The sequence below is a fragment of the Mytilus galloprovincialis genome, chromosome 1 (assembly GCF_965363235.1).
Source record: "Mytilus galloprovincialis chromosome 1, xbMytGall1.hap1.1, whole genome shotgun sequence".
Taxonomy (NCBI): domain Eukaryota; kingdom Metazoa; phylum Mollusca; class Bivalvia; order Mytilida; family Mytilidae; genus Mytilus; species Mytilus galloprovincialis.
This window is the reverse complement of record NC_134838.1, coordinates 3,334,288-3,361,059: the sequence shown is the minus strand read 5'-3', so window position 1 is coordinate 3,361,059 and position 26,772 is coordinate 3,334,288. Positions and strand designations below refer to the sequence as shown.

General features: G+C 39.7%; 57 non-coding genes across 57 annotated transcripts; all 57 read left to right on the top strand.

Moving 5' to 3' along the window:
* The first annotated feature begins 116 nt into the window (after positions 1–116).
* Positions 117–189, top strand: Trnav-cac (transfer RNA valine (anticodon CAC)). The gene has a single exon. It is a non-coding gene; the product is annotated as a tRNA-Val (tRNA).
* A 330-nt stretch (positions 190–519) lies between these two features.
* On the top strand, positions 520–591 carry Trnap-agg (transfer RNA proline (anticodon AGG)). Its single transcript has one exon. It is a non-coding gene; the product is annotated as a tRNA-Pro (tRNA).
* Positions 592–924: 333 nt separating this feature from the next.
* Trnap-ugg (transfer RNA proline (anticodon UGG)) lies at positions 925–996 on the top strand. The gene has a single exon. It is a non-coding gene; the product is annotated as a tRNA-Pro (tRNA).
* A 538-nt stretch (positions 997–1,534) lies between these two features.
* On the top strand, positions 1,535–1,607 carry Trnav-cac (transfer RNA valine (anticodon CAC)). Its single transcript has one exon. It is a non-coding gene; the product is annotated as a tRNA-Val (tRNA).
* Positions 1,608–1,937: 330 nt separating this feature from the next.
* On the top strand, positions 1,938–2,009 carry Trnap-agg (transfer RNA proline (anticodon AGG)). The gene has a single exon. It is a non-coding gene; the product is annotated as a tRNA-Pro (tRNA).
* Positions 2,010–2,342: 333 nt separating this feature from the next.
* Positions 2,343–2,414, top strand: Trnap-ugg (transfer RNA proline (anticodon UGG)). Its single transcript has one exon. It is a non-coding gene; the product is annotated as a tRNA-Pro (tRNA).
* Positions 2,415–2,952: 538 nt separating this feature from the next.
* On the top strand, positions 2,953–3,025 carry Trnav-cac (transfer RNA valine (anticodon CAC)). The gene has a single exon. It is a non-coding gene; the product is annotated as a tRNA-Val (tRNA).
* A 330-nt stretch (positions 3,026–3,355) lies between these two features.
* On the top strand, positions 3,356–3,427 carry Trnap-agg (transfer RNA proline (anticodon AGG)). Its single transcript has one exon. It is a non-coding gene; the product is annotated as a tRNA-Pro (tRNA).
* Positions 3,428–3,760: 333 nt separating this feature from the next.
* Positions 3,761–3,832, top strand: Trnap-ugg (transfer RNA proline (anticodon UGG)). Its single transcript has one exon. It is a non-coding gene; the product is annotated as a tRNA-Pro (tRNA).
* A 538-nt stretch (positions 3,833–4,370) lies between these two features.
* Trnav-cac (transfer RNA valine (anticodon CAC)) lies at positions 4,371–4,443 on the top strand. The gene has a single exon. It is a non-coding gene; the product is annotated as a tRNA-Val (tRNA).
* Positions 4,444–4,773: 330 nt separating this feature from the next.
* Positions 4,774–4,845, top strand: Trnap-agg (transfer RNA proline (anticodon AGG)). Its single transcript has one exon. It is a non-coding gene; the product is annotated as a tRNA-Pro (tRNA).
* A 333-nt stretch (positions 4,846–5,178) lies between these two features.
* Trnap-ugg (transfer RNA proline (anticodon UGG)) lies at positions 5,179–5,250 on the top strand. The gene has a single exon. It is a non-coding gene; the product is annotated as a tRNA-Pro (tRNA).
* Positions 5,251–5,788: 538 nt separating this feature from the next.
* On the top strand, positions 5,789–5,861 carry Trnav-cac (transfer RNA valine (anticodon CAC)). The gene has a single exon. It is a non-coding gene; the product is annotated as a tRNA-Val (tRNA).
* A 330-nt stretch (positions 5,862–6,191) lies between these two features.
* Trnap-agg (transfer RNA proline (anticodon AGG)) lies at positions 6,192–6,263 on the top strand. The gene has a single exon. It is a non-coding gene; the product is annotated as a tRNA-Pro (tRNA).
* Positions 6,264–6,596: 333 nt separating this feature from the next.
* On the top strand, positions 6,597–6,668 carry Trnap-ugg (transfer RNA proline (anticodon UGG)). Its single transcript has one exon. It is a non-coding gene; the product is annotated as a tRNA-Pro (tRNA).
* Positions 6,669–7,206: 538 nt separating this feature from the next.
* Trnav-cac (transfer RNA valine (anticodon CAC)) lies at positions 7,207–7,279 on the top strand. Its single transcript has one exon. It is a non-coding gene; the product is annotated as a tRNA-Val (tRNA).
* Positions 7,280–7,609: 330 nt separating this feature from the next.
* Trnap-agg (transfer RNA proline (anticodon AGG)) lies at positions 7,610–7,681 on the top strand. Its single transcript has one exon. It is a non-coding gene; the product is annotated as a tRNA-Pro (tRNA).
* A 333-nt stretch (positions 7,682–8,014) lies between these two features.
* Positions 8,015–8,086, top strand: Trnap-ugg (transfer RNA proline (anticodon UGG)). The gene has a single exon. It is a non-coding gene; the product is annotated as a tRNA-Pro (tRNA).
* Positions 8,087–8,624: 538 nt separating this feature from the next.
* Positions 8,625–8,697, top strand: Trnav-cac (transfer RNA valine (anticodon CAC)). Its single transcript has one exon. It is a non-coding gene; the product is annotated as a tRNA-Val (tRNA).
* Positions 8,698–9,027: 330 nt separating this feature from the next.
* On the top strand, positions 9,028–9,099 carry Trnap-agg (transfer RNA proline (anticodon AGG)). Its single transcript has one exon. It is a non-coding gene; the product is annotated as a tRNA-Pro (tRNA).
* Positions 9,100–9,432: 333 nt separating this feature from the next.
* Trnap-ugg (transfer RNA proline (anticodon UGG)) lies at positions 9,433–9,504 on the top strand. Its single transcript has one exon. It is a non-coding gene; the product is annotated as a tRNA-Pro (tRNA).
* Positions 9,505–10,042: 538 nt separating this feature from the next.
* On the top strand, positions 10,043–10,115 carry Trnav-cac (transfer RNA valine (anticodon CAC)). The gene has a single exon. It is a non-coding gene; the product is annotated as a tRNA-Val (tRNA).
* A 330-nt stretch (positions 10,116–10,445) lies between these two features.
* Trnap-agg (transfer RNA proline (anticodon AGG)) lies at positions 10,446–10,517 on the top strand. The gene has a single exon. It is a non-coding gene; the product is annotated as a tRNA-Pro (tRNA).
* Positions 10,518–10,850: 333 nt separating this feature from the next.
* On the top strand, positions 10,851–10,922 carry Trnap-ugg (transfer RNA proline (anticodon UGG)). Its single transcript has one exon. It is a non-coding gene; the product is annotated as a tRNA-Pro (tRNA).
* Positions 10,923–11,460: 538 nt separating this feature from the next.
* Trnav-cac (transfer RNA valine (anticodon CAC)) lies at positions 11,461–11,533 on the top strand. The gene has a single exon. It is a non-coding gene; the product is annotated as a tRNA-Val (tRNA).
* Positions 11,534–11,863: 330 nt separating this feature from the next.
* On the top strand, positions 11,864–11,935 carry Trnap-agg (transfer RNA proline (anticodon AGG)). Its single transcript has one exon. It is a non-coding gene; the product is annotated as a tRNA-Pro (tRNA).
* A 333-nt stretch (positions 11,936–12,268) lies between these two features.
* Positions 12,269–12,340, top strand: Trnap-ugg (transfer RNA proline (anticodon UGG)). Its single transcript has one exon. It is a non-coding gene; the product is annotated as a tRNA-Pro (tRNA).
* Positions 12,341–12,878: 538 nt separating this feature from the next.
* Positions 12,879–12,951, top strand: Trnav-cac (transfer RNA valine (anticodon CAC)). Its single transcript has one exon. It is a non-coding gene; the product is annotated as a tRNA-Val (tRNA).
* A 330-nt stretch (positions 12,952–13,281) lies between these two features.
* On the top strand, positions 13,282–13,353 carry Trnap-agg (transfer RNA proline (anticodon AGG)). The gene has a single exon. It is a non-coding gene; the product is annotated as a tRNA-Pro (tRNA).
* Positions 13,354–13,686: 333 nt separating this feature from the next.
* On the top strand, positions 13,687–13,758 carry Trnap-ugg (transfer RNA proline (anticodon UGG)). Its single transcript has one exon. It is a non-coding gene; the product is annotated as a tRNA-Pro (tRNA).
* A 538-nt stretch (positions 13,759–14,296) lies between these two features.
* Trnav-cac (transfer RNA valine (anticodon CAC)) lies at positions 14,297–14,369 on the top strand. The gene has a single exon. It is a non-coding gene; the product is annotated as a tRNA-Val (tRNA).
* Positions 14,370–14,699: 330 nt separating this feature from the next.
* On the top strand, positions 14,700–14,771 carry Trnap-agg (transfer RNA proline (anticodon AGG)). The gene has a single exon. It is a non-coding gene; the product is annotated as a tRNA-Pro (tRNA).
* Positions 14,772–15,104: 333 nt separating this feature from the next.
* Trnap-ugg (transfer RNA proline (anticodon UGG)) lies at positions 15,105–15,176 on the top strand. The gene has a single exon. It is a non-coding gene; the product is annotated as a tRNA-Pro (tRNA).
* A 538-nt stretch (positions 15,177–15,714) lies between these two features.
* On the top strand, positions 15,715–15,787 carry Trnav-cac (transfer RNA valine (anticodon CAC)). The gene has a single exon. It is a non-coding gene; the product is annotated as a tRNA-Val (tRNA).
* A 330-nt stretch (positions 15,788–16,117) lies between these two features.
* Positions 16,118–16,189, top strand: Trnap-agg (transfer RNA proline (anticodon AGG)). The gene has a single exon. It is a non-coding gene; the product is annotated as a tRNA-Pro (tRNA).
* Positions 16,190–16,522: 333 nt separating this feature from the next.
* Positions 16,523–16,594, top strand: Trnap-ugg (transfer RNA proline (anticodon UGG)). The gene has a single exon. It is a non-coding gene; the product is annotated as a tRNA-Pro (tRNA).
* A 538-nt stretch (positions 16,595–17,132) lies between these two features.
* Trnav-cac (transfer RNA valine (anticodon CAC)) lies at positions 17,133–17,205 on the top strand. The gene has a single exon. It is a non-coding gene; the product is annotated as a tRNA-Val (tRNA).
* Positions 17,206–17,535: 330 nt separating this feature from the next.
* Trnap-agg (transfer RNA proline (anticodon AGG)) lies at positions 17,536–17,607 on the top strand. The gene has a single exon. It is a non-coding gene; the product is annotated as a tRNA-Pro (tRNA).
* A 333-nt stretch (positions 17,608–17,940) lies between these two features.
* On the top strand, positions 17,941–18,012 carry Trnap-ugg (transfer RNA proline (anticodon UGG)). The gene has a single exon. It is a non-coding gene; the product is annotated as a tRNA-Pro (tRNA).
* A 538-nt stretch (positions 18,013–18,550) lies between these two features.
* On the top strand, positions 18,551–18,623 carry Trnav-cac (transfer RNA valine (anticodon CAC)). The gene has a single exon. It is a non-coding gene; the product is annotated as a tRNA-Val (tRNA).
* Positions 18,624–18,953: 330 nt separating this feature from the next.
* Trnap-agg (transfer RNA proline (anticodon AGG)) lies at positions 18,954–19,025 on the top strand. Its single transcript has one exon. It is a non-coding gene; the product is annotated as a tRNA-Pro (tRNA).
* Positions 19,026–19,358: 333 nt separating this feature from the next.
* Trnap-ugg (transfer RNA proline (anticodon UGG)) lies at positions 19,359–19,430 on the top strand. Its single transcript has one exon. It is a non-coding gene; the product is annotated as a tRNA-Pro (tRNA).
* A 538-nt stretch (positions 19,431–19,968) lies between these two features.
* On the top strand, positions 19,969–20,041 carry Trnav-cac (transfer RNA valine (anticodon CAC)). Its single transcript has one exon. It is a non-coding gene; the product is annotated as a tRNA-Val (tRNA).
* A 330-nt stretch (positions 20,042–20,371) lies between these two features.
* Trnap-agg (transfer RNA proline (anticodon AGG)) lies at positions 20,372–20,443 on the top strand. The gene has a single exon. It is a non-coding gene; the product is annotated as a tRNA-Pro (tRNA).
* A 333-nt stretch (positions 20,444–20,776) lies between these two features.
* On the top strand, positions 20,777–20,848 carry Trnap-ugg (transfer RNA proline (anticodon UGG)). Its single transcript has one exon. It is a non-coding gene; the product is annotated as a tRNA-Pro (tRNA).
* Positions 20,849–21,386: 538 nt separating this feature from the next.
* Positions 21,387–21,459, top strand: Trnav-cac (transfer RNA valine (anticodon CAC)). Its single transcript has one exon. It is a non-coding gene; the product is annotated as a tRNA-Val (tRNA).
* Positions 21,460–21,789: 330 nt separating this feature from the next.
* On the top strand, positions 21,790–21,861 carry Trnap-agg (transfer RNA proline (anticodon AGG)). Its single transcript has one exon. It is a non-coding gene; the product is annotated as a tRNA-Pro (tRNA).
* A 333-nt stretch (positions 21,862–22,194) lies between these two features.
* Trnap-ugg (transfer RNA proline (anticodon UGG)) lies at positions 22,195–22,266 on the top strand. The gene has a single exon. It is a non-coding gene; the product is annotated as a tRNA-Pro (tRNA).
* A 538-nt stretch (positions 22,267–22,804) lies between these two features.
* Trnav-cac (transfer RNA valine (anticodon CAC)) lies at positions 22,805–22,877 on the top strand. Its single transcript has one exon. It is a non-coding gene; the product is annotated as a tRNA-Val (tRNA).
* Positions 22,878–23,207: 330 nt separating this feature from the next.
* On the top strand, positions 23,208–23,279 carry Trnap-agg (transfer RNA proline (anticodon AGG)). The gene has a single exon. It is a non-coding gene; the product is annotated as a tRNA-Pro (tRNA).
* A 333-nt stretch (positions 23,280–23,612) lies between these two features.
* Trnap-ugg (transfer RNA proline (anticodon UGG)) lies at positions 23,613–23,684 on the top strand. Its single transcript has one exon. It is a non-coding gene; the product is annotated as a tRNA-Pro (tRNA).
* Positions 23,685–24,222: 538 nt separating this feature from the next.
* Trnav-cac (transfer RNA valine (anticodon CAC)) lies at positions 24,223–24,295 on the top strand. The gene has a single exon. It is a non-coding gene; the product is annotated as a tRNA-Val (tRNA).
* Positions 24,296–24,625: 330 nt separating this feature from the next.
* Positions 24,626–24,697, top strand: Trnap-agg (transfer RNA proline (anticodon AGG)). Its single transcript has one exon. It is a non-coding gene; the product is annotated as a tRNA-Pro (tRNA).
* Positions 24,698–25,030: 333 nt separating this feature from the next.
* Positions 25,031–25,102, top strand: Trnap-ugg (transfer RNA proline (anticodon UGG)). The gene has a single exon. It is a non-coding gene; the product is annotated as a tRNA-Pro (tRNA).
* A 538-nt stretch (positions 25,103–25,640) lies between these two features.
* On the top strand, positions 25,641–25,713 carry Trnav-cac (transfer RNA valine (anticodon CAC)). Its single transcript has one exon. It is a non-coding gene; the product is annotated as a tRNA-Val (tRNA).
* Positions 25,714–26,043: 330 nt separating this feature from the next.
* On the top strand, positions 26,044–26,115 carry Trnap-agg (transfer RNA proline (anticodon AGG)). Its single transcript has one exon. It is a non-coding gene; the product is annotated as a tRNA-Pro (tRNA).
* A 333-nt stretch (positions 26,116–26,448) lies between these two features.
* On the top strand, positions 26,449–26,520 carry Trnap-ugg (transfer RNA proline (anticodon UGG)). The gene has a single exon. It is a non-coding gene; the product is annotated as a tRNA-Pro (tRNA).
* Positions 26,521–26,772: the final 252 nt, after the last annotated feature.

Sequence of the window (26,772 nt, the reverse complement as noted above, 5' to 3'; positions counted from 1 at the left end):
AATTAACACGAAAACGCACCTGTTTTCATGCGGGAACGGGTGTTATTCATCTTGATTGCACCAGTTTTTAATCGGACGTTGCTTGAAATATGGAAAACTTCGCACTAACTTCAACTGTTTCCGTAGTGTAGTGGTAATCACGTCCGCTTCACACGCGGAAGGTCCTGGGTTCGAGCCCCAGCGGAAACATATTAATTTTTGGGTAATCCGGATCATCGTGAACTGTGCTTATTATAGTGCCTAGAGATATTACTCATTCGGTGTTCTTTTGCAGCCGACGCATGTCGTTCATGTTAAATTGAACATATCACTTCTTATAAAAATCTTTGAAATCGTCTACGCTAAGCACTTTAGACAAAGTTCTTTATAGCAGGTGACTTTTAATAACTTACCGTCCTGATTTCAAAGGTAACAAAGCAAGAGAGGCCAAACGTATAACCCAAGGCAACACGAAAATAGCAACAAGCGATGTCATTTCTGAATTTTATAACTATTATTTAAACATAAGTCAGCTATACAGGCTCGTTGGTCTAGGGGTATGATTCTCGCTTAGGGTGCGAGAGGTCCCGGGTTCGAATCCCGGACGAGCCCAATTTTTGCCTCATATTGTCAATGCGTGGCGAATCTCAAAACTGTTTTCAATACCAGTCGATGGGATATTCAAAGAAAATACACCGCTAATTCGAACGTCAATTAGAATGCATAAAACAGAATTCAGTAGGAGAAAAATACATGCACCAATACAACAGCTATCGTTTGAATTTTTGTTGTTTTTATATAGTTTGATCTCGACCAATGTAAGGTGAATTTCTAGTCAACTTAGAATTTCGAATATGTATCTTGGCAGGTAAACTCCTTTGCCACGTATGGAGAATAATCGTATTCTATAGTTAAATACGGAAAATGTAACTCTAACTATCAAGCGGCTCGTTGGTCTAGGGGTATGATTCTCGCTTTGGGTGCGAGAGGTCCCGGGTTCGAATCCCGGACGAGCCCGTTAATTTTTGGAACGGTTTATAGGCGTTTGGATTCAATGAAATTATACTTTTGTATCTGCCATTGACATTCAAAGCAGTCTGGCTCAGAAATTGCTCAGCATGTTTTCCCGTCACTGATGAGCAATAGTGGTCAAACGGAGAGAAAAGAGGAGTTGATATTCTGGTACATACATTTGTATTCCGATGATTTTGACTTTTTTTTTTTTCGAAGAATGTTATATTTTGGTTTGTGCACGCTGCAAAACAACTTACCTTGATAATCACCATCAAGTTGTGCAATGAAGGAAATGTCGATATCGGATTTAGCTGGCGTATAAGAAGAATACGCATATATATAGACGGCAGAGCTAGGAATATCTGCTTTTCAATTGATTGTGCAGAAGAAAGGTGAACCCCATCCCATGCCAAGAGAATTATGGAAATTAACACGAAAACGCACCTGTTTTCATGCGGGAACGGGTGTTATTCATCTTGATTGCACCAGTTTTTAATCGGACGTTGCTTGAAATATGGAAAACTTCGCACTAACTTCAACTGTTTCCGTAGTGTAGTGGTAATCACGTCCGCTTCACACGCGGAAGGTCCTGGGTTCGAGCCCCAGCGGAAACATATTAATTTTTGGGTAATCCGGATCATCGTGAACTGTGCTTATTATAGTGCCTAGAGATATTACTCATTCGGTGTTCTTTTGCAGCCGACGCATGTCGTTCATGTTAAATTGAACATATCACTTCTTATAAAAATCTTTGAAATCGTCTACGCTAAGCACTTTAGACAAAGTTCTTTATAGCAGGTGACTTTTAATAACTTACCGTCCTGATTTCAAAGGTAACAAAGCAAGAGAGGCCAAACGTATAACCCAAGGCAACACGAAAATAGCAACAAGCGATGTCATTTCTGAATTTTATAACTATTATTTAAACATAAGTCAGCTATACAGGCTCGTTGGTCTAGGGGTATGATTCTCGCTTAGGGTGCGAGAGGTCCCGGGTTCGAATCCCGGACGAGCCCAATTTTTGCCTCATATTGTCAATGCGTGGCGAATCTCAAAACTGTTTTCAATACCAGTCGATGGGATATTCAAAGAAAATACACCGCTAATTCGAACGTCAATTAGAATGCATAAAACAGAATTCAGTAGGAGAAAAATACATGCACCAATACAACAGCTATCGTTTGAATTTTTGTTGTTTTTATATAGTTTGATCTCGACCAATGTAAGGTGAATTTCTAGTCAACTTAGAATTTCGAATATGTATCTTGGCAGGTAAACTCCTTTGCCACGTATGGAGAATAATCGTATTCTATAGTTAAATACGGAAAATGTAACTCTAACTATCAAGCGGCTCGTTGGTCTAGGGGTATGATTCTCGCTTTGGGTGCGAGAGGTCCCGGGTTCGAATCCCGGACGAGCCCGTTAATTTTTGGAACGGTTTATAGGCGTTTGGATTCAATGAAATTATATTTTTGTATCTGCCATTGACATTCAAAGCAGTCTGGCTCAGAAATTGCTCAGCATGTTTTCCCGTCACTGATGAGCAATAGTGGTCAAACGGAGAGAAAAGAGGAGTTGATATTCTGGTACATACATTTGTATTCCGATGATTTTGACTTTTTTTTTTTTCGAAGAATGTTATATTTTGGTTTGTGCACGCTGCAAAACAACTTACCTTGATAATCACCATCAAGTTGTGCAATGAAGGAAATGTCGATATCGGATTTAGCTGGCGTATAAGAAGAATACGCATATATATAGACGGCAGAGCTAGGAATATCTGCTTTTCAATTGATTGTGCAGAAGAAAGGTGAACCCCATCCCATGCCAAGAGAATTATGGAAATTAACACGAAAACGCACCTGTTTTCATGCGGGAACGGGTGTTATTCATCTTGATTGCACCAGTTTTTAATCGGACGTTGCTTGAAATATGGAAAACTTCGCACTAACTTCAACTGTTTCCGTAGTGTAGTGGTAATCACGTCCGCTTCACACGCGGAAGGTCCTGGGTTCGAGCCCCAGCGGAAACATATTAATTTTTGGGTAATCCGGATCATCGTGAACTGTGCTTATTATAGTGCCTAGAGATATTACTCATTCGGTGTTCTTTTGCAGCCGACGCATGTCGTTCATGTTAAATTGAACATATCACTTCTTATAAAAATCTTTGAAATCGTCTACGCTAAGCACTTTAGACAAAGTTCTTTATAGCAGGTGACTTTTAATAACTTACCGTCCTGATTTCAAAGGTAACAAAGCAAGAGAGGCCAAACGTATAACCCAAGGCAACACGAAAATAGCAACAAGCGATGTCATTTCTGAATTTTATAACTATTATTTAAACATAAGTCAGCTATACAGGCTCGTTGGTCTAGGGGTATGATTCTCGCTTAGGGTGCGAGAGGTCCCGGGTTCGAATCCCGGACGAGCCCAATTTTTGCCTCATATTGTCAATGCGTGGCGAATCTCAAAACTGTTTTCAATACCAGTCGATGGGATATTCAAAGAAAATACACCGCTAATTCGAACGTCAATTAGAATGCATAAAACAGAATTCAGTAGGAGAAAAATACATGCACCAATACAACAGCTATCGTTTGAATTTTTGTTGTTTTTATATAGTTTGATCTCGACCAATGTAAGGTGAATTTCTAGTCAACTTAGAATTTCGAATATGTATCTTGGCAGGTAAACTCCTTTGCCACGTATGGAGAATAATCGTATTCTATAGTTAAATACGGAAAATGTAACTCTAACTATCAAGCGGCTCGTTGGTCTAGGGGTATGATTCTCGCTTTGGGTGCGAGAGGTCCCGGGTTCGAATCCCGGACGAGCCCGTTAATTTTTGGAACGGTTTATAGGCGTTTGGATTCAATGAAATTATACTTTTGTATCTGCCATTGACATTCAAAGCAGTCTGGCTCAGAAATTGCTCAGCATGTTTTCCCGTCACTGATGAGCAATAGTGGTCAAACGGAGAGAAAAGAGGAGTTGATATTCTGGTACATACATTTGTATTCCGATGATTTTGACTTTTTTTTTTTTCGAAGAATGTTATATTTTGGTTTGTGCACGCTGCAAAACAACTTACCTTGATAATCACCATCAAGTTGTGCAATGAAGGAAATGTCGATATCGGATTTAGCTGGCGTATAAGAAGAATACGCATATATATAGACGGCAGAGCTAGGAATATCTGCTTTTCAATTGATTGTGCAGAAGAAAGGTGAACCCCATCCCATGCCAAGAGAATTATGGAAATTAACACGAAAACGCACCTGTTTTCATGCGGGAACGGGTGTTATTCATCTTGATTGCACCAGTTTTTAATCGGACGTTGCTTGAAATATGGAAAACTTCGCACTAACTTCAACTGTTTCCGTAGTGTAGTGGTAATCACGTCCGCTTCACACGCGGAAGGTCCTGGGTTCGAGCCCCAGCGGAAACATATTAATTTTTGGGTAATCCGGATCATCGTGAACTGTGCTTATTATAGTGCCTAGAGATATTACTCATTCGGTGTTCTTTTGCAGCCGACGCATGTCGTTCATGTTAAATTGAACATATCACTTCTTATAAAAATCTTTGAAATCGTCTACGCTAAGCACTTTAGACAAAGTTCTTTATAGCAGGTGACTTTTAATAACTTACCGTCCTGATTTCAAAGGTAACAAAGCAAGAGAGGCCAAACGTATAACCCAAGGCAACACGAAAATAGCAACAAGCGATGTCATTTCTGAATTTTATAACTATTATTTAAACATAAGTCAGCTATACAGGCTCGTTGGTCTAGGGGTATGATTCTCGCTTAGGGTGCGAGAGGTCCCGGGTTCGAATCCCGGACGAGCCCAATTTTTGCCTCATATTGTCAATGCGTGGCGAATCTCAAAACTGTTTTCAATACCAGTCGATGGGATATTCAAAGAAAATACACCGCTAATTCGAACGTCAATTAGAATGCATAAAACAGAATTCAGTAGGAGAAAAATACATGCACCAATACAACAGCTATCGTTTGAATTTTTGTTGTTTTTATATAGTTTGATCTCGACCAATGTAAGGTGAATTTCTAGTCAACTTAGAATTTCGAATATGTATCTTGGCAGGTAAACTCCTTTGCCACGTATGGAGAATAATCGTATTCTATAGTTAAATACGGAAAATGTAACTCTAACTATCAAGCGGCTCGTTGGTCTAGGGGTATGATTCTCGCTTTGGGTGCGAGAGGTCCCGGGTTCGAATCCCGGACGAGCCCGTTAATTTTTGGAACGGTTTATAGGCGTTTGGATTCAATGAAATTATACTTTTGTATCTGCCATTGACATTCAAAGCAGTCTGGCTCAGAAATTGCTCAGCATGTTTTCCCGTCACTGATGAGCAATAGTGGTCAAACGGAGAGAAAAGAGGAGTTGATATTCTGGTACATACATTTGTATTCCGATGATTTTGACTTTTTTTTTTTTCGAAGAATGTTATATTTTGGTTTGTGCACGCTGCAAAACAACTTACCTTGATAATCACCATCAAGTTGTGCAATGAAGGAAATGTCGATATCGGATTTAGCTGGCGTATAAGAAGAATACGCATATATATAGACGGCAGAGCTAGGAATATCTGCTTTTCAATTGATTGTGCAGAAGAAAGGTGAACCCCATCCCATGCCAAGAGAATTATGGAAATTAACACGAAAACGCACCTGTTTTCATGCGGGAACGGGTGTTATTCATCTTGATTGCACCAGTTTTTAATCGGACGTTGCTTGAAATATGGAAAACTTCGCACTAACTTCAACTGTTTCCGTAGTGTAGTGGTAATCACGTCCGCTTCACACGCGGAAGGTCCTGGGTTCGAGCCCCAGCGGAAACATATTAATTTTTGGGTAATCCGGATCATCGTGAACTGTGCTTATTATAGTGCCTAGAGATATTACTCATTCGGTGTTCTTTTGCAGCCGACGCATGTCGTTCATGTTAAATTGAACATATCACTTCTTATAAAAATCTTTGAAATCGTCTACGCTAAGCACTTTAGACAAAGTTCTTTATAGCAGGTGACTTTTAATAACTTACCGTCCTGATTTCAAAGGTAACAAAGCAAGAGAGGCCAAACGTATAACCCAAGGCAACACGAAAATAGCAACAAGCGATGTCATTTCTGAATTTTATAACTATTATTTAAACATAAGTCAGCTATACAGGCTCGTTGGTCTAGGGGTATGATTCTCGCTTAGGGTGCGAGAGGTCCCGGGTTCGAATCCCGGACGAGCCCAATTTTTGCCTCATATTGTCAATGCGTGGCGAATCTCAAAACTGTTTTCAATACCAGTCGATGGGATATTCAAAGAAAATACACCGCTAATTCGAACGTCAATTAGAATGCATAAAACAGAATTCAGTAGGAGAAAAATACATGCACCAATACAACAGCTATCGTTTGAATTTTTGTTGTTTTTATATAGTTTGATCTCGACCAATGTAAGGTGAATTTCTAGTCAACTTAGAATTTCGAATATGTATCTTGGCAGGTAAACTCCTTTGCCACGTATGGAGAATAATCGTATTCTATAGTTAAATACGGAAAATGTAACTCTAACTATCAAGCGGCTCGTTGGTCTAGGGGTATGATTCTCGCTTTGGGTGCGAGAGGTCCCGGGTTCGAATCCCGGACGAGCCCGTTAATTTTTGGAACGGTTTATAGGCGTTTGGATTCAATGAAATTATACTTTTGTATCTGCCATTGACATTCAAAGCAGTCTGGCTCAGAAATTGCTCAGCATGTTTTCCCGTCACTGATGAGCAATAGTGGTCAAACGGAGAGAAAAGAGGAGTTGATATTCTGGTACATACATTTGTATTCCGATGATTTTGACTTTTTTTTTTTTCGAAGAATGTTATATTTTGGTTTGTGCACGCTGCAAAACAACTTACCTTGATAATCACCATCAAGTTGTGCAATGAAGGAAATGTCGATATCGGATTTAGCTGGCGTATAAGAAGAATACGCATATATATAGACGGCAGAGCTAGGAATATCTGCTTTTCAATTGATTGTGCAGAAGAAAGGTGAACCCCATCCCATGCCAAGAGAATTATGGAAATTAACACGAAAACGCACCTGTTTTCATGCGGGAACGGGTGTTATTCATCTTGATTGCACCAGTTTTTAATCGGACGTTGCTTGAAATATGGAAAACTTCGCACTAACTTCAACTGTTTCCGTAGTGTAGTGGTAATCACGTCCGCTTCACACGCGGAAGGTCCTGGGTTCGAGCCCCAGCGGAAACATATTAATTTTTGGGTAATCCGGATCATCGTGAACTGTGCTTATTATAGTGCCTAGAGATATTACTCATTCGGTGTTCTTTTGCAGCCGACGCATGTCGTTCATGTTAAATTGAACATATCACTTCTTATAAAAATCTTTGAAATCGTCTACGCTAAGCACTTTAGACAAAGTTCTTTATAGCAGGTGACTTTTAATAACTTACCGTCCTGATTTCAAAGGTAACAAAGCAAGAGAGGCCAAACGTATAACCCAAGGCAACACGAAAATAGCAACAAGCGATGTCATTTCTGAATTTTATAACTATTATTTAAACATAAGTCAGCTATACAGGCTCGTTGGTCTAGGGGTATGATTCTCGCTTAGGGTGCGAGAGGTCCCGGGTTCGAATCCCGGACGAGCCCAATTTTTGCCTCATATTGTCAATGCGTGGCGAATCTCAAAACTGTTTTCAATACCAGTCGATGGGATATTCAAAGAAAATACACCGCTAATTCGAACGTCAATTAGAATGCATAAAACAGAATTCAGTAGGAGAAAAATACATGCACCAATACAACAGCTATCGTTTGAATTTTTGTTGTTTTTATATAGTTTGATCTCGACCAATGTAAGGTGAATTTCTAGTCAACTTAGAATTTCGAATATGTATCTTGGCAGGTAAACTCCTTTGCCACGTATGGAGAATAATCGTATTCTATAGTTAAATACGGAAAATGTAACTCTAACTATCAAGCGGCTCGTTGGTCTAGGGGTATGATTCTCGCTTTGGGTGCGAGAGGTCCCGGGTTCGAATCCCGGACGAGCCCGTTAATTTTTGGAACGGTTTATAGGCGTTTGGATTCAATGAAATTATACTTTTGTATCTGCCATTGACATTCAAAGCAGTCTGGCTCAGAAATTGCTCAGCATGTTTTCCCGTCACTGATGAGCAATAGTGGTCAAACGGAGAGAAAAGAGGAGTTGATATTCTGGTACATACATTTGTATTCCGATGATTTTGACTTTTTTTTTTTTCGAAGAATGTTATATTTTGGTTTGTGCACGCTGCAAAACAACTTACCTTGATAATCACCATCAAGTTGTGCAATGAAGGAAATGTCGATATCGGATTTAGCTGGCGTATAAGAAGAATACGCATATATATAGACGGCAGAGCTAGGAATATCTGCTTTTCAATTGATTGTGCAGAAGAAAGGTGAACCCCATCCCATGCCAAGAGAATTATGGAAATTAACACGAAAACGCACCTGTTTTCATGCGGGAACGGGTGTTATTCATCTTGATTGCACCAGTTTTTAATCGGACGTTGCTTGAAATATGGAAAACTTCGCACTAACTTCAACTGTTTCCGTAGTGTAGTGGTAATCACGTCCGCTTCACACGCGGAAGGTCCTGGGTTCGAGCCCCAGCGGAAACATATTAATTTTTGGGTAATCCGGATCATCGTGAACTGTGCTTATTATAGTGCCTAGAGATATTACTCATTCGGTGTTCTTTTGCAGCCGACGCATGTCGTTCATGTTAAATTGAACATATCACTTCTTATAAAAATCTTTGAAATCGTCTACGCTAAGCACTTTAGACAAAGTTCTTTATAGCAGGTGACTTTTAATAACTTACCGTCCTGATTTCAAAGGTAACAAAGCAAGAGAGGCCAAACGTATAACCCAAGGCAACACGAAAATAGCAACAAGCGATGTCATTTCTGAATTTTATAACTATTATTTAAACATAAGTCAGCTATACAGGCTCGTTGGTCTAGGGGTATGATTCTCGCTTAGGGTGCGAGAGGTCCCGGGTTCGAATCCCGGACGAGCCCAATTTTTGCCTCATATTGTCAATGCGTGGCGAATCTCAAAACTGTTTTCAATACCAGTCGATGGGATATTCAAAGAAAATACACCGCTAATTCGAACGTCAATTAGAATGCATAAAACAGAATTCAGTAGGAGAAAAATACATGCACCAATACAACAGCTATCGTTTGAATTTTTGTTGTTTTTATATAGTTTGATCTCGACCAATGTAAGGTGAATTTCTAGTCAACTTAGAATTTCGAATATGTATCTTGGCAGGTAAACTCCTTTGCCACGTATGGAGAATAATCGTATTCTATAGTTAAATACGGAAAATGTAACTCTAACTATCAAGCGGCTCGTTGGTCTAGGGGTATGATTCTCGCTTTGGGTGCGAGAGGTCCCGGGTTCGAATCCCGGACGAGCCCGTTAATTTTTGGAACGGTTTATAGGCGTTTGGATTCAATGAAATTATACTTTTGTATCTGCCATTGACATTCAAAGCAGTCTGGCTCAGAAATTGCTCAGCATGTTTTCCCGTCACTGATGAGCAATAGTGGTCAAACGGAGAGAAAAGAGGAGTTGATATTCTGGTACATACATTTGTATTCCGATGATTTTGACTTTTTTTTTTTTCGAAGAATGTTATATTTTGGTTTGTGCACGCTGCAAAACAACTTACCTTGATAATCACCATCAAGTTGTGCAATGAAGGAAATGTCGATATCGGATTTAGCTGGCGTATAAGAAGAATACGCATATATATAGACGGCAGAGCTAGGAATATCTGCTTTTCAATTGATTGTGCAGAAGAAAGGTGAACCCCATCCCATGCCAAGAGAATTATGGAAATTAACACGAAAACGCACCTGTTTTCATGCGGGAACGGGTGTTATTCATCTTGATTGCACCAGTTTTTAATCGGACGTTGCTTGAAATATGGAAAACTTCGCACTAACTTCAACTGTTTCCGTAGTGTAGTGGTAATCACGTCCGCTTCACACGCGGAAGGTCCTGGGTTCGAGCCCCAGCGGAAACATATTAATTTTTGGGTAATCCGGATCATCGTGAACTGTGCTTATTATAGTGCCTAGAGATATTACTCATTCGGTGTTCTTTTGCAGCCGACGCATGTCGTTCATGTTAAATTGAACATATCACTTCTTATAAAAATCTTTGAAATCGTCTACGCTAAGCACTTTAGACAAAGTTCTTTATAGCAGGTGACTTTTAATAACTTACCGTCCTGATTTCAAAGGTAACAAAGCAAGAGAGGCCAAACGTATAACCCAAGGCAACACGAAAATAGCAACAAGCGATGTCATTTCTGAATTTTATAACTATTATTTAAACATAAGTCAGCTATACAGGCTCGTTGGTCTAGGGGTATGATTCTCGCTTAGGGTGCGAGAGGTCCCGGGTTCGAATCCCGGACGAGCCCAATTTTTGCCTCATATTGTCAATGCGTGGCGAATCTCAAAACTGTTTTCAATACCAGTCGATGGGATATTCAAAGAAAATACACCGCTAATTCGAACGTCAATTAGAATGCATAAAACAGAATTCAGTAGGAGAAAAATACATGCACCAATACAACAGCTATCGTTTGAATTTTTGTTGTTTTTATATAGTTTGATCTCGACCAATGTAAGGTGAATTTCTAGTCAACTTAGAATTTCGAATATGTATCTTGGCAGGTAAACTCCTTTGCCACGTATGGAGAATAATCGTATTCTATAGTTAAATACGGAAAATGTAACTCTAACTATCAAGCGGCTCGTTGGTCTAGGGGTATGATTCTCGCTTTGGGTGCGAGAGGTCCCGGGTTCGAATCCCGGACGAGCCCGTTAATTTTTGGAACGGTTTATAGGCGTTTGGATTCAATGAAATTATACTTTTGTATCTGCCATTGACATTCAAAGCAGTCTGGCTCAGAAATTGCTCAGCATGTTTTCCCGTCACTGATGAGCAATAGTGGTCAAACGGAGAGAAAAGAGGAGTTGATATTCTGGTACATACATTTGTATTCCGATGATTTTGACTTTTTTTTTTTTCGAAGAATGTTATATTTTGGTTTGTGCACGCTGCAAAACAACTTACCTTGATAATCACCATCAAGTTGTGCAATGAAGGAAATGTCGATATCGGATTTAGCTGGCGTATAAGAAGAATACGCATATATATAGACGGCAGAGCTAGGAATATCTGCTTTTCAATTGATTGTGCAGAAGAAAGGTGAACCCCATCCCATGCCAAGAGAATTATGGAAATTAACACGAAAACGCACCTGTTTTCATGCGGGAACGGGTGTTATTCATCTTGATTGCACCAGTTTTTAATCGGACGTTGCTTGAAATATGGAAAACTTCGCACTAACTTCAACTGTTTCCGTAGTGTAGTGGTAATCACGTCCGCTTCACACGCGGAAGGTCCTGGGTTCGAGCCCCAGCGGAAACATATTAATTTTTGGGTAATCCGGATCATCGTGAACTGTGCTTATTATAGTGCCTAGAGATATTACTCATTCGGTGTTCTTTTGCAGCCGACGCATGTCGTTCATGTTAAATTGAACATATCACTTCTTATAAAAATCTTTGAAATCGTCTACGCTAAGCACTTTAGACAAAGTTCTTTATAGCAGGTGACTTTTAATAACTTACCGTCCTGATTTCAAAGGTAACAAAGCAAGAGAGGCCAAACGTATAACCCAAGGCAACACGAAAATAGCAACAAGCGATGTCATTTCTGAATTTTATAACTATTATTTAAACATAAGTCAGCTATACAGGCTCGTTGGTCTAGGGGTATGATTCTCGCTTAGGGTGCGAGAGGTCCCGGGTTCGAATCCCGGACGAGCCCAATTTTTGCCTCATATTGTCAATGCGTGGCGAATCTCAAAACTGTTTTCAATACCAGTCGATGGGATATTCAAAGAAAATACACCGCTAATTCGAACGTCAATTAGAATGCATAAAACAGAATTCAGTAGGAGAAAAATACATGCACCAATACAACAGCTATCGTTTGAATTTTTGTTGTTTTTATATAGTTTGATCTCGACCAATGTAAGGTGAATTTCTAGTCAACTTAGAATTTCGAATATGTATCTTGGCAGGTAAACTCCTTTGCCACGTATGGAGAATAATCGTATTCTATAGTTAAATACGGAAAATGTAACTCTAACTATCAAGCGGCTCGTTGGTCTAGGGGTATGATTCTCGCTTTGGGTGCGAGAGGTCCCGGGTTCGAATCCCGGACGAGCCCGTTAATTTTTGGAACGGTTTATAGGCGTTTGGATTCAATGAAATTATACTTTTGTATCTGCCATTGACATTCAAAGCAGTCTGGCTCAGAAATTGCTCAGCATGTTTTCCCGTCACTGATGAGCAATAGTGGTCAAACGGAGAGAAAAGAGGAGTTGATATTCTGGTACATACATTTGTATTCCGATGATTTTGACTTTTTTTTTTTTCGAAGAATGTTATATTTTGGTTTGTGCACGCTGCAAAACAACTTACCTTGATAATCACCATCAAGTTGTGCAATGAAGGAAATGTCGATATCGGATTTAGCTGGCGTATAAGAAGAATACGCATATATATAGACGGCAGAGCTAGGAATATCTGCTTTTCAATTGATTGTGCAGAAGAAAGGTGAACCCCATCCCATGCCAAGAGAATTATGGAAATTAACACGAAAACGCACCTGTTTTCATGCGGGAACGGGTGTTATTCATCTTGATTGCACCAGTTTTTAATCGGACGTTGCTTGAAATATGGAAAACTTCGCACTAACTTCAACTGTTTCCGTAGTGTAGTGGTAATCACGTCCGCTTCACACGCGGAAGGTCCTGGGTTCGAGCCCCAGCGGAAACATATTAATTTTTGGGTAATCCGGATCATCGTGAACTGTGCTTATTATAGTGCCTAGAGATATTACTCATTCGGTGTTCTTTTGCAGCCGACGCATGTCGTTCATGTTAAATTGAACATATCACTTCTTATAAAAATCTTTGAAATCGTCTACGCTAAGCACTTTAGACAAAGTTCTTTATAGCAGGTGACTTTTAATAACTTACCGTCCTGATTTCAAAGGTAACAAAGCAAGAGAGGCCAAACGTATAACCCAAGGCAACACGAAAATAGCAACAAGCGATGTCATTTCTGAATTTTATAACTATTATTTAAACATAAGTCAGCTATACAGGCTCGTTGGTCTAGGGGTATGATTCTCGCTTAGGGTGCGAGAGGTCCCGGGTTCGAATCCCGGACGAGCCCAATTTTTGCCTCATATTGTCAATGCGTGGCGAATCTCAAAACTGTTTTCAATACCAGTCGATGGGATATTCAAAGAAAATACACCGCTAATTCGAACGTCAATTAGAATGCATAAAACAGAATTCAGTAGGAGAAAAATACATGCACCAATACAACAGCTATCGTTTGAATTTTTGTTGTTTTTATATAGTTTGATCTCGACCAATGTAAGGTGAATTTCTAGTCAACTTAGAATTTCGAATATGTATCTTGGCAGGTAAACTCCTTTGCCACGTATGGAGAATAATCGTATTCTATAGTTAAATACGGAAAATGTAACTCTAACTATCAAGCGGCTCGTTGGTCTAGGGGTATGATTCTCGCTTTGGGTGCGAGAGGTCCCGGGTTCGAATCCCGGACGAGCCCGTTAATTTTTGGAACGGTTTATAGGCGTTTGGATTCAATGAAATTATACTTTTGTATCTGCCATTGACATTCAAAGCAGTCTGGCTCAGAAATTGCTCAGCATGTTTTCCCGTCACTGATGAGCAATAGTGGTCAAACGGAGAGAAAAGAGGAGTTGATATTCTGGTACATACATTTGTATTCCGATGATTTTGACTTTTTTTTTTTTCGAAGAATGTTATATTTTGGTTTGTGCACGCTGCAAAACAACTTACCTTGATAATCACCATCAAGTTGTGCAATGAAGGAAATGTCGATATCGGATTTAGCTGGCGTATAAGAAGAATACGCATATATATAGACGGCAGAGCTAGGAATATCTGCTTTTCAATTGATTGTGCAGAAGAAAGGTGAACCCCATCCCATGCCAAGAGAATTATGGAAATTAACACGAAAACGCACCTGTTTTCATGCGGGAACGGGTGTTATTCATCTTGATTGCACCAGTTTTTAATCGGACGTTGCTTGAAATATGGAAAACTTCGCACTAACTTCAACTGTTTCCGTAGTGTAGTGGTAATCACGTCCGCTTCACACGCGGAAGGTCCTGGGTTCGAGCCCCAGCGGAAACATATTAATTTTTGGGTAATCCGGATCATCGTGAACTGTGCTTATTATAGTGCCTAGAGATATTACTCATTCGGTGTTCTTTTGCAGCCGACGCATGTCGTTCATGTTAAATTGAACATATCACTTCTTATAAAAATCTTTGAAATCGTCTACGCTAAGCACTTTAGACAAAGTTCTTTATAGCAGGTGACTTTTAATAACTTACCGTCCTGATTTCAAAGGTAACAAAGCAAGAGAGGCCAAACGTATAACCCAAGGCAACACGAAAATAGCAACAAGCGATGTCATTTCTGAATTTTATAACTATTATTTAAACATAAGTCAGCTATACAGGCTCGTTGGTCTAGGGGTATGATTCTCGCTTAGGGTGCGAGAGGTCCCGGGTTCGAATCCCGGACGAGCCCAATTTTTGCCTCATATTGTCAATGCGTGGCGAATCTCAAAACTGTTTTCAATACCAGTCGATGGGATATTCAAAGAAAATACACCGCTAATTCGAACGTCAATTAGAATGCATAAAACAGAATTCAGTAGGAGAAAAATACATGCACCAATACAACAGCTATCGTTTGAATTTTTGTTGTTTTTATATAGTTTGATCTCGACCAATGTAAGGTGAATTTCTAGTCAACTTAGAATTTCGAATATGTATCTTGGCAGGTAAACTCCTTTGCCACGTATGGAGAATAATCGTATTCTATAGTTAAATACGGAAAATGTAACTCTAACTATCAAGCGGCTCGTTGGTCTAGGGGTATGATTCTCGCTTTGGGTGCGAGAGGTCCCGGGTTCGAATCCCGGACGAGCCCGTTAATTTTTGGAACGGTTTATAGGCGTTTGGATTCAATGAAATTATACTTTTGTATCTGCCATTGACATTCAAAGCAGTCTGGCTCAGAAATTGCTCAGCATGTTTTCCCGTCACTGATGAGCAATAGTGGTCAAACGGAGAGAAAAGAGGAGTTGATATTCTGGTACATACATTTGTATTCCGATGATTTTGACTTTTTTTTTTTTCGAAGAATGTTATATTTTGGTTTGTGCACGCTGCAAAACAACTTACCTTGATAATCACCATCAAGTTGTGCAATGAAGGAAATGTCGATATCGGATTTAGCTGGCGTATAAGAAGAATACGCATATATATAGACGGCAGAGCTAGGAATATCTGCTTTTCAATTGATTGTGCAGAAGAAAGGTGAACCCCATCCCATGCCAAGAGAATTATGGAAATTAACACGAAAACGCACCTGTTTTCATGCGGGAACGGGTGTTATTCATCTTGATTGCACCAGTTTTTAATCGGACGTTGCTTGAAATATGGAAAACTTCGCACTAACTTCAACTGTTTCCGTAGTGTAGTGGTAATCACGTCCGCTTCACACGCGGAAGGTCCTGGGTTCGAGCCCCAGCGGAAACATATTAATTTTTGGGTAATCCGGATCATCGTGAACTGTGCTTATTATAGTGCCTAGAGATATTACTCATTCGGTGTTCTTTTGCAGCCGACGCATGTCGTTCATGTTAAATTGAACATATCACTTCTTATAAAAATCTTTGAAATCGTCTACGCTAAGCACTTTAGACAAAGTTCTTTATAGCAGGTGACTTTTAATAACTTACCGTCCTGATTTCAAAGGTAACAAAGCAAGAGAGGCCAAACGTATAACCCAAGGCAACACGAAAATAGCAACAAGCGATGTCATTTCTGAATTTTATAACTATTATTTAAACATAAGTCAGCTATACAGGCTCGTTGGTCTAGGGGTATGATTCTCGCTTAGGGTGCGAGAGGTCCCGGGTTCGAATCCCGGACGAGCCCAATTTTTGCCTCATATTGTCAATGCGTGGCGAATCTCAAAACTGTTTTCAATACCAGTCGATGGGATATTCAAAGAAAATACACCGCTAATTCGAACGTCAATTAGAATGCATAAAACAGAATTCAGTAGGAGAAAAATACATGCACCAATACAACAGCTATCGTTTGAATTTTTGTTGTTTTTATATAGTTTGATCTCGACCAATGTAAGGTGAATTTCTAGTCAACTTAGAATTTCGAATATGTATCTTGGCAGGTAAACTCCTTTGCCACGTATGGAGAATAATCGTATTCTATAGTTAAATACGGAAAATGTAACTCTAACTATCAAGCGGCTCGTTGGTCTAGGGGTATGATTCTCGCTTTGGGTGCGAGAGGTCCCGGGTTCGAATCCCGGACGAGCCCGTTAATTTTTGGAACGGTTTATAGGCGTTTGGATTCAATGAAATTATACTTTTGTATCTGCCATTGACATTCAAAGCAGTCTGGCTCAGAAATTGCTCAGCATGTTTTCCCGTCACTGATGAGCAATAGTGGTCAAACGGAGAGAAAAGAGGAGTTGATATTCTGGTACATACATTTGTATTCCGATGATTTTGACTTTTTTTTTTTTCGAAGAATGTTATATTTTGGTTTGTGCACGCTGCAAAACAACTTACCTTGATAATCACCATCAAGTTGTGCAATGAAGGAAATGTCGATATCGGATTTAGCTGGCGTATAAGAAGAATACGCATATATATAGACGGCAGAGCTAGGAATATCTGCTTTTCAATTGATTGTGCAGAAGAAAGGTGAACCCCATCCCATGCCAAGAGAATTATGGAAATTAACACGAAAACGCACCTGTTTTCATGCGGGAACGGGTGTTATTCATCTTGATTGCACCAGTTTTTAATCGGACGTTGCTTGAAATATGGAAAACTTCGCACTAACTTCAACTGTTTCCGTAGTGTAGTGGTAATCACGTCCGCTTCACACGCGGAAGGTCCTGGGTTCGAGCCCCAGCGGAAACATATTAATTTTTGGGTAATCCGGATCATCGTGAACTGTGCTTATTATAGTGCCTAGAGATATTACTCATTCGGTGTTCTTTTGCAGCCGACGCATGTCGTTCATGTTAAATTGAACATATCACTTCTTATAAAAATCTTTGAAATCGTCTACGCTAAGCACTTTAGACAAAGTTCTTTATAGCAGGTGACTTTTAATAACTTACCGTCCTGATTTCAAAGGTAACAAAGCAAGAGAGGCCAAACGTATAACCCAAGGCAACACGAAAATAGCAACAAGCGATGTCATTTCTGAATTTTATAACTATTATTTAAACATAAGTCAGCTATACAGGCTCGTTGGTCTAGGGGTATGATTCTCGCTTAGGGTGCGAGAGGTCCCGGGTTCGAATCCCGGACGAGCCCAATTTTTGCCTCATATTGTCAATGCGTGGCGAATCTCAAAACTGTTTTCAATACCAGTCGATGGGATATTCAAAGAAAATACACCGCTAATTCGAACGTCAATTAGAATGCATAAAACAGAATTCAGTAGGAGAAAAATACATGCACCAATACAACAGCTATCGTTTGAATTTTTGTTGTTTTTATATAGTTTGATCTCGACCAATGTAAGGTGAATTTCTAGTCAACTTAGAATTTCGAATATGTATCTTGGCAGGTAAACTCCTTTGCCACGTATGGAGAATAATCGTATTCTATAGTTAAATACGGAAAATGTAACTCTAACTATCAAGCGGCTCGTTGGTCTAGGGGTATGATTCTCGCTTTGGGTGCGAGAGGTCCCGGGTTCGAATCCCGGACGAGCCCGTTAATTTTTGGAACGGTTTATAGGCGTTTGGATTCAATGAAATTATACTTTTGTATCTGCCATTGACATTCAAAGCAGTCTGGCTCAGAAATTGCTCAGCATGTTTTCCCGTCACTGATGAGCAATAGTGGTCAAACGGAGAGAAAAGAGGAGTTGATATTCTGGTACATACATTTGTATTCCGATGATTTTGACTTTTTTTTTTTTCGAAGAATGTTATATTTTGGTTTGTGCACGCTGCAAAACAACTTACCTTGATAATCACCATCAAGTTGTGCAATGAAGGAAATGTCGATATCGGATTTAGCTGGCGTATAAGAAGAATACGCATATATATAGACGGCAGAGCTAGGAATATCTGCTTTTCAATTGATTGTGCAGAAGAAAGGTGAACCCCATCCCATGCCAAGAGAATTATGGAAATTAACACGAAAACGCACCTGTTTTCATGCGGGAACGGGTGTTATTCATCTTGATTGCACCAGTTTTTAATCGGACGTTGCTTGAAATATGGAAAACTTCGCACTAACTTCAACTGTTTCCGTAGTGTAGTGGTAATCACGTCCGCTTCACACGCGGAAGGTCCTGGGTTCGAGCCCCAGCGGAAACATATTAATTTTTGGGTAATCCGGATCATCGTGAACTGTGCTTATTATAGTGCCTAGAGATATTACTCATTCGGTGTTCTTTTGCAGCCGACGCATGTCGTTCATGTTAAATTGAACATATCACTTCTTATAAAAATCTTTGAAATCGTCTACGCTAAGCACTTTAGACAAAGTTCTTTATAGCAGGTGACTTTTAATAACTTACCGTCCTGATTTCAAAGGTAACAAAGCAAGAGAGGCCAAACGTATAACCCAAGGCAACACGAAAATAGCAACAAGCGATGTCATTTCTGAATTTTATAACTATTATTTAAACATAAGTCAGCTATACAGGCTCGTTGGTCTAGGGGTATGATTCTCGCTTAGGGTGCGAGAGGTCCCGGGTTCGAATCCCGGACGAGCCCAATTTTTGCCTCATATTGTCAATGCGTGGCGAATCTCAAAACTGTTTTCAATACCAGTCGATGGGATATTCAAAGAAAATACACCGCTAATTCGAACGTCAATTAGAATGCATAAAACAGAATTCAGTAGGAGAAAAATACATGCACCAATACAACAGCTATCGTTTGAATTTTTGTTGTTTTTATATAGTTTGATCTCGACCAATGTAAGGTGAATTTCTAGTCAACTTAGAATTTCGAATATGTATCTTGGCAGGTAAACTCCTTTGCCACGTATGGAGAATAATCGTATTCTATAGTTAAATACGGAAAATGTAACTCTAACTATCAAGCGGCTCGTTGGTCTAGGGGTATGATTCTCGCTTTGGGTGCGAGAGGTCCCGGGTTCGAATCCCGGACGAGCCCGTTAATTTTTGGAACGGTTTATAGGCGTTTGGATTCAATGAAATTATACTTTTGTATCTGCCATTGACATTCAAAGCAGTCTGGCTCAGAAATTGCTCAGCATGTTTTCCCGTCACTGATGAGCAATAGTGGTCAAACGGAGAGAAAAGAGGAGTTGATATTCTGGTACATACATTTGTATTCCGATGATTTTGACTTTTTTTTTTTTCGAAGAATGTTATATTTTGGTTTGTGCACGCTGCAAAACAACTTACCTTGATAATCACCATCAAGTTGTGCAAAGAAGGAAATGTCGATATCGGATTTAGCTGGCGTATAAGAAGAATACGCATATATATAGACGGCAGAGCTAGGAATATCTGCTTTTCAATTGATTGTGCAGAAGAAAGGTGAACCCCATCCCATGCCAAGAGAATTATGGAAATTAACACGAAAACGCACCTGTTTTCATGCGGGAACGGGTGTTATTCATCTTGATTGCACCAGTTTTTAATCGGACGTTGCTTGAAATATGGAAAACTTCGCACTAACTTCAACTGTTTCCGTAGTGTAGTGGTAATCACGTCCGCTTCACACGCGGAAGGTCCTGGGTTCGAGCCCCAGCGGAAACATATTAATTTTTGGGTAATCCGGATCATCGTGAACTGTGCTTATTATAGTGCCTAGAGATATTACTCATTCGGTGTTCTTTTGCAGCCGACGCATGTCGTTCATGTTAAATTGAACATATCACTTCTTATAAAAATCTTTGAAATCGTCTACGCTAAGCACTTTAGACAAAGTTCTTTATAGCAGGTGACTTTTAATAACTTACCGTCCTGATTTCAAAGGTAACAAAGCAAGAGAGGCCAAACGTATAACCCAAGGCAACACGAAAATAGCAACAAGCGATGTCATTTCTGAATTTTATAACTATTATTTAAACATAAGTCAGCTATACAGGCTCGTTGGTCTAGGGGTATGATTCTCGCTTAGGGTGCGAGAGGTCCCGGGTTCGAATCCCGGACGAGCCCAATTTTTGCCTCATATTGTCAATGCGTGGCGAATCTCAAAACTGTTTTCAATACCAGTCGATGGGATATTCAAAGAAAATACACCGCTAATTCGAACGTCAATTAGAATGCATAAAACAGAATTCAGTAGGAGAAAAATACATGCACCAATACAACAGCTATCGTTTGAATTTTTGTTGTTTTTATATAGTTTGATCTCGACCAATGTAAGGTGAATTTCTAGTCAACTTAGAATTTCGAATATGTATCTTGGCAGGTAAACTCCTTTGCCACGTATGGAGAATAATCGTATTCTATAGTTAAATACGGAAAATGTAACTCTAACTATCAAGCGGCTCGTTGGTCTAGGGGTATGATTCTCGCTTTGGGTGCGAGAGGTCCCGGGTTCGAATCCCGGACGAGCCCGTTAATTTTTGGAACGGTTTATAGGCGTTTGGATTCAATGAAATTATACTTTTGTATCTGCCATTGACATTCAAAGCAGTCTGGCTCAGAAATTGCTCAGCATGTTTTCCCGTCACTGATGAGCAATAGTGGTCAAACGGAGAGAAAAGAGGAGTTGATATTCTGGTACATACATTTGTATTCCGATGATTTTGACTTTTTTTTTTTTCGAAGAATGTTATATTTTGGTTTGTGCACGCTGCAAAACAACTTACCTTGATAATCACCATCAAGTTGTGCAATGAAGGAAATGTCGATATCGGATTTAGCTGGCGTATAAGAAGAATACGCATATATATAGACGGCAGAGCTAGGAATATCTGCTTTTCAATTGATTGTGCAGAAGAAAGGTGAACCCCATCCCATGCCAAGAGAATTATGGAAATTAACACGAAAACGCACCTGTTTTCATGCGGGAACGGGTGTTATTCATCTTGATTGCACCAGTTTTTAATCGGACGTTGCTTGAAATATGGAAAACTTCGCACTAACTTCAACTGTTTCCGTAGTGTAGTGGTAATCACGTCCGCTTCACACGCGGAAGGTCCTGGGTTCGAGCCCCAGCGGAAACATATTAATTTTTGGGTAATCCGGATCATCGTGAACTGTGCTTATTATAGTGCCTAGAGATATTACTCATTCGGTGTTCTTTTGCAGCCGACGCATGTCGTTCATGTTAAATTGAACATATCACTTCTTATAAAAATCTTTGAAATCGTCTACGCTAAGCACTTTAGACAAAGTTCTTTATAGCAGGTGACTTTTAATAACTTACCGTCCTGATTTCAAAGGTAACAAAGCAAGAGAGGCCAAACGTATAACCCAAGGCAACACGAAAATAGCAACAAGCGATGTCATTTCTGAATTTTATAACTATTATTTAAACATAAGTCAGCTATACAGGCTCGTTGGTCTAGGGGTATGATTCTCGCTTAGGGTGCGAGAGGTCCCGGGTTCGAATCCCGGACGAGCCCAATTTTTGCCTCATATTGTCAATGCGTGGCGAATCTCAAAACTGTTTTCAATACCAGTCGATGGGATATTCAAAGAAAATACACCGCTAATTCGAACGTCAATTAGAATGCATAAAACAGAATTCAGTAGGAGAAAAATACATGCACCAATACAACAGCTATCGTTTGAATTTTTGTTGTTTTTATATAGTTTGATCTCGACCAATGTAAGGTGAATTTCTAGTCAACTTAGAATTTCGAATATGTATCTTGGCAGGTAAACTCCTTTGCCACGTATGGAGAATAATCGTATTCTATAGTTAAATACGGAAAATGTAACTCTAACTATCAAGCGGCTCGTTGGTCTAGGGGTATGATTCTCGCTTTGGGTGCGAGAGGTCCCGGGTTCGAATCCCGGACGAGCCCGTTAATTTTTGGAACGGTTTATAGGCGTTTGGATTCAATGAAATTATACTTTTGTATCTGCCATTGACATTCAAAGCAGTCTGGCTCAGAAATTGCTCAGCATGTTTTCCCGTCACTGATGAGCAATAGTGGTCAAACGGAGAGAAAAGAGGAGTTGATATTCTGGTACATACATTTGTATTCCGATGATTTTGACTTTTTTTTTTTTCGAAGAATGTTATATTTTGGTTTGTGCACGCTGCAAAACAACTTACCTTGATAATCACCATCAAGTTGTGCAATGAAGGAAATGTCGATATCGGATTTAGCTGGCGTATAAGAAGAATACGCATATATATAGACGGCAGAGCTAGGAATATCTGCTTTTCAATTGATTGTGCAGAAGAAAGGTGAACCCCATCCCATGCCAAGAGAATTATGGAAATTAACACGAAAACGCACCTGTTTTCATGCGGGAACGGGTGTTATTCATCTTGATTGCACCAGTTTTTAATCGGACGTTGCTTGAAATATGGAAAACTTCGCACTAACTTCAACTGTTTCCGTAGTGTAGTGGTAATCACGTCCGCTTCACACGCGGAAGGTCCTGGGTTCGAGCCCCAGCGGAAACATATTAATTTTTGGGTAATCCGGATCATCGTGAACTGTGCTTATTATAGTGCCTAGAGATATTACTCATTCGGTGTTCTTTTGCAGCCGACGCATGTCGTTCATGTTAAATTGAACATATCACTTCTTATAAAAATCTTTGAAATCGTCTACGCTAAGCACTTTAGACAAAGTTCTTTATAGCAGGTGACTTTTAATAACTTACCGTCCTGATTTCAAAGGTAACAAAGCAAGAGAGGCCAAACGTATAACCCAAGGCAACACGAAAATAGCAACAAGCGATGTCATTTCTGAATTTTATAACTATTATTTAAACATAAGTCAGCTATACAGGCTCGTTGGTCTAGGGGTATGATTCTCGCTTAGGGTGCGAGAGGTCCCGGGTTCGAATCCCGGACGAGCCCAATTTTTGCCTCATATTGTCAATGCGTGGCGAATCTCAAAACTGTTTTCAATACCAGTCGATGGGATATTCAAAGAAAATACACCGCTAATTCGAACGTCAATTAGAATGCATAAAACAGAATTCAGTAGGAGAAAAATACATGCACCAATACAACAGCTATCGTTTGAATTTTTGTTGTTTTTATATAGTTTGATCTCGACCAATGTAAGGTGAATTTCTAGTCAACTTAGAATTTCGAATATGTATCTTGGCAGGTAAACTCCTTTGCCACGTATGGAGAATAATCGTATTCTATAGTTAAATACGGAAAATGTAACTCTAACTATCAAGCGGCTCGTTGGTCTAGGGGTATGATTCTCGCTTTGGGTGCGAGAGGTCCCGGGTTCGAATCCCGGACGAGCCCGTTAATTTTTGGAACGGTTTATAGGCGTTTGGATTCAATGAAATTATACTTTTGTATCTGCCATTGACATTCAAAGCAGTCTGGCTCAGAAATTGCTCAGCATGTTTTCCCGTCACTGATGAGCAATAGTGGTCAAACGGAGAGAAAAGAGGAGTTGATATTCTGGTACATACATTTGTATTCCGATGATTTTGACTTTTTTTTTTTTCGAAGAATGTTATATTTTGGTTTGTGCACGCTGCAAAACAACTTACCTTGATAATCACCATCAAGTTGTGCAATGAAGGAAATGTCGATATCGGATTTAGCTGGCGTATAAGAAGAATACGCATATATATAGACGGCAGAGCTAGGAATATCTGCTTTTCAATTGATTGTGCAGAAGAAAGGTGAACCCCATCCCATGCCAAGAGAATTATGGAAATTAACACGAAAACGCACCTGTTTTCATGCGGGAACGGGTGTTATTCATCTTGATTGCACCAGTTTTTAATCGGACGTTGCTTGAAATATGGAAAACTTCGCACTAACTTCAACTGTTTCCGTAGTGTAGTGGTAATCACGTCCGCTTCACACGCGGAAGGTCCTGGGTTCGAGCCCCAGCGGAAACATATTAATTTTTGGGTAATCCGGATCATCGTGAACTGTGCTTATTATAGTGCCTAGAGATATTACTCATTCGGTGTTCTTTTGCAGCCGACGCATGTCGTTCATGTTAAATTGAACATATCACTTCTTATAAAAATCTTTGAAATCGTCTACGCTAAGCACTTTAGACAAAGTTCTTTATAGCAGGTGACTTTTAATAACTTACCGTCCTGATTTCAAAGGTAACAAAGCAAGAGAGGCCAAACGTATAACCCAAGGCAACACGAAAATAGCAACAAGCGATGTCATTTCTGAATTTTATAACTATTATTTAAACATAAGTCAGCTATACAGGCTCGTTGGTCTAGGGGTATGATTCTCGCTTAGGGTGCGAGAGGTCCCGGGTTCGAATCCCGGACGAGCCCAATTTTTGCCTCATATTGTCAATGCGTGGCGAATCTCAAAACTGTTTTCAATACCAGTCGATGGGATATTCAAAGAAAATACACCGCTAATTCGAACGTCAATTAGAATGCATAAAACAGAATTCAGTAGGAGAAAAATACATGCACCAATACAACAGCTATCGTTTGAATTTTTGTTGTTTTTATATAGTTTGATCTCGACCAATGTAAGGTGAATTTCTAGTCAACTTAGAATTTCGAATATGTATCTTGGCAGGTAAACTCCTTTGCCACGTATGGAGAATAATCGTATTCTATAGTTAAATACGGAAAATGTAACTCTAACTATCAAGCGGCTCGTTGGTCTAGGGGTATGATTCTCGCTTTGGGTGCGAGAGGTCCCGGGTTCGAATCCCGGACGAGCCCGTTAATTTTTGGAACGGTTTATAGGCGTTTGGATTCAATGAAATTATACTTTTGTATCTGCCATTGACATTCAAAGCAGTCTGGCTCAGAAATTGCTCAGCATGTTTTCCCGTCACTGATGAGCAATAGTGGTCAAACGGAGAGAAAAGAGGAGTTGATATTCTGGTACATACATTTGTATTCCGATGATTTTGACTTTTTTTTTTTTCGAAGAATGTTATATTTTGGTTTGTGCACGCTGCAAAACAACTTACCTTGATAATCACCATCAAGTTGTGCAAAGAAGGAAATGTCGATATCGGATTTAGCTGGCGTATAAGAAGAATACGCATATATATAGACGGCAGAGCTAGGAATATCTGCTTTTCAATTGATTGTGCAGAAGAAAGGTGAACCCCATCCCATGCCAAGAGAATTATGGAAATTAACACGAAAACGCACCTGTTTTCATGCGGGAACGGGTGTTATTCATCTTGATTGCACCAGTTTTTAATCGGACGTTGCTTGAAATATGGAAAACTTCGCACTAACTTCAACTGTTTCCGTAGTGTAGTGGTAATCACGTCCGCTTCACACGCGGAAGGTCCTGGGTTCGAGCCCCAGCGGAAACATATTAATTTTTGGGTAATCCGGATCATCGTGAACTGTGCTTATTATAGTGCCTAGAGATATTACTCATTCGGTGTTCTTTTGCAGCCGACGCATGTCGTTCATGTTAAATTGAACATATCACTTCTTATAAAAATCTTTGAAATCGTCTACGCTAAGCACTTTAGACAAAGTTCTTTATAGCAGGTGACTTTTAATAACTTACCGTCCTGATTTCAAAGGTAACAAAGCAAGAGAGGCCAAACGTATAACCCAAGGCAACACGAAAATAGCAACAAGCGATGTCATTTCTGAATTTTATAACTATTATTTAAACATAAGTCAGCTATACAGGCTCGTTGGTCTAGGGGTATGATTCTCGCTTAGGGTGCGAGAGGTCCCGGGTTCGAATCCCGGACGAGCCCAATTTTTGCCTCATATTGTCAATGCGTGGCGAATCTCAAAACTGTTTTCAATACCAGTCGATGGGATATTCAAAGAAAATACACCGCTAATTCGAACGTCAATTAGAATGCATAAAACAGAATTCAGTAGGAGAAAAATACATGCACCAATACAACAGCTATCGTTTGAATTTTTGTTGTTTTTATATAGTTTGATCTCGACCAATGTAAGGTGAATTTCTAGTCAACTTAGAATTTCGAATATGTATCTTGGCAGGTAAACTCCTTTGCCACGTATGGAGAATAATCGTATTCTATAGTTAAATACGGAAAATGTAACTCTAACTATCAAGCGGCTCGTTGGTCTAGGGGTATGATTCTCGCTTTGGGTGCGAGAGGTCCCGGGTTCGAATCCCGGACGAGCCCGTTAATTTTTGGAACGGTTTATAGGCGTTTGGATTCAATGAAATTATACTTTTGTATCTGCCATTGACATTCAAAGCAGTCTGGCTCAGAAATTGCTCAGCATGTTTTCCCGTCACTGATGAGCAATAGTGGTCAAACGGAGAGAAAAGAGGAGTTGATATTCTGGTACATACATTTGTATTCCGATGATTTTGACTTTTTTTTTTTTCGAAGAATGTTATATTTTGGTTTGTGCACGCTGCAAAACAACTT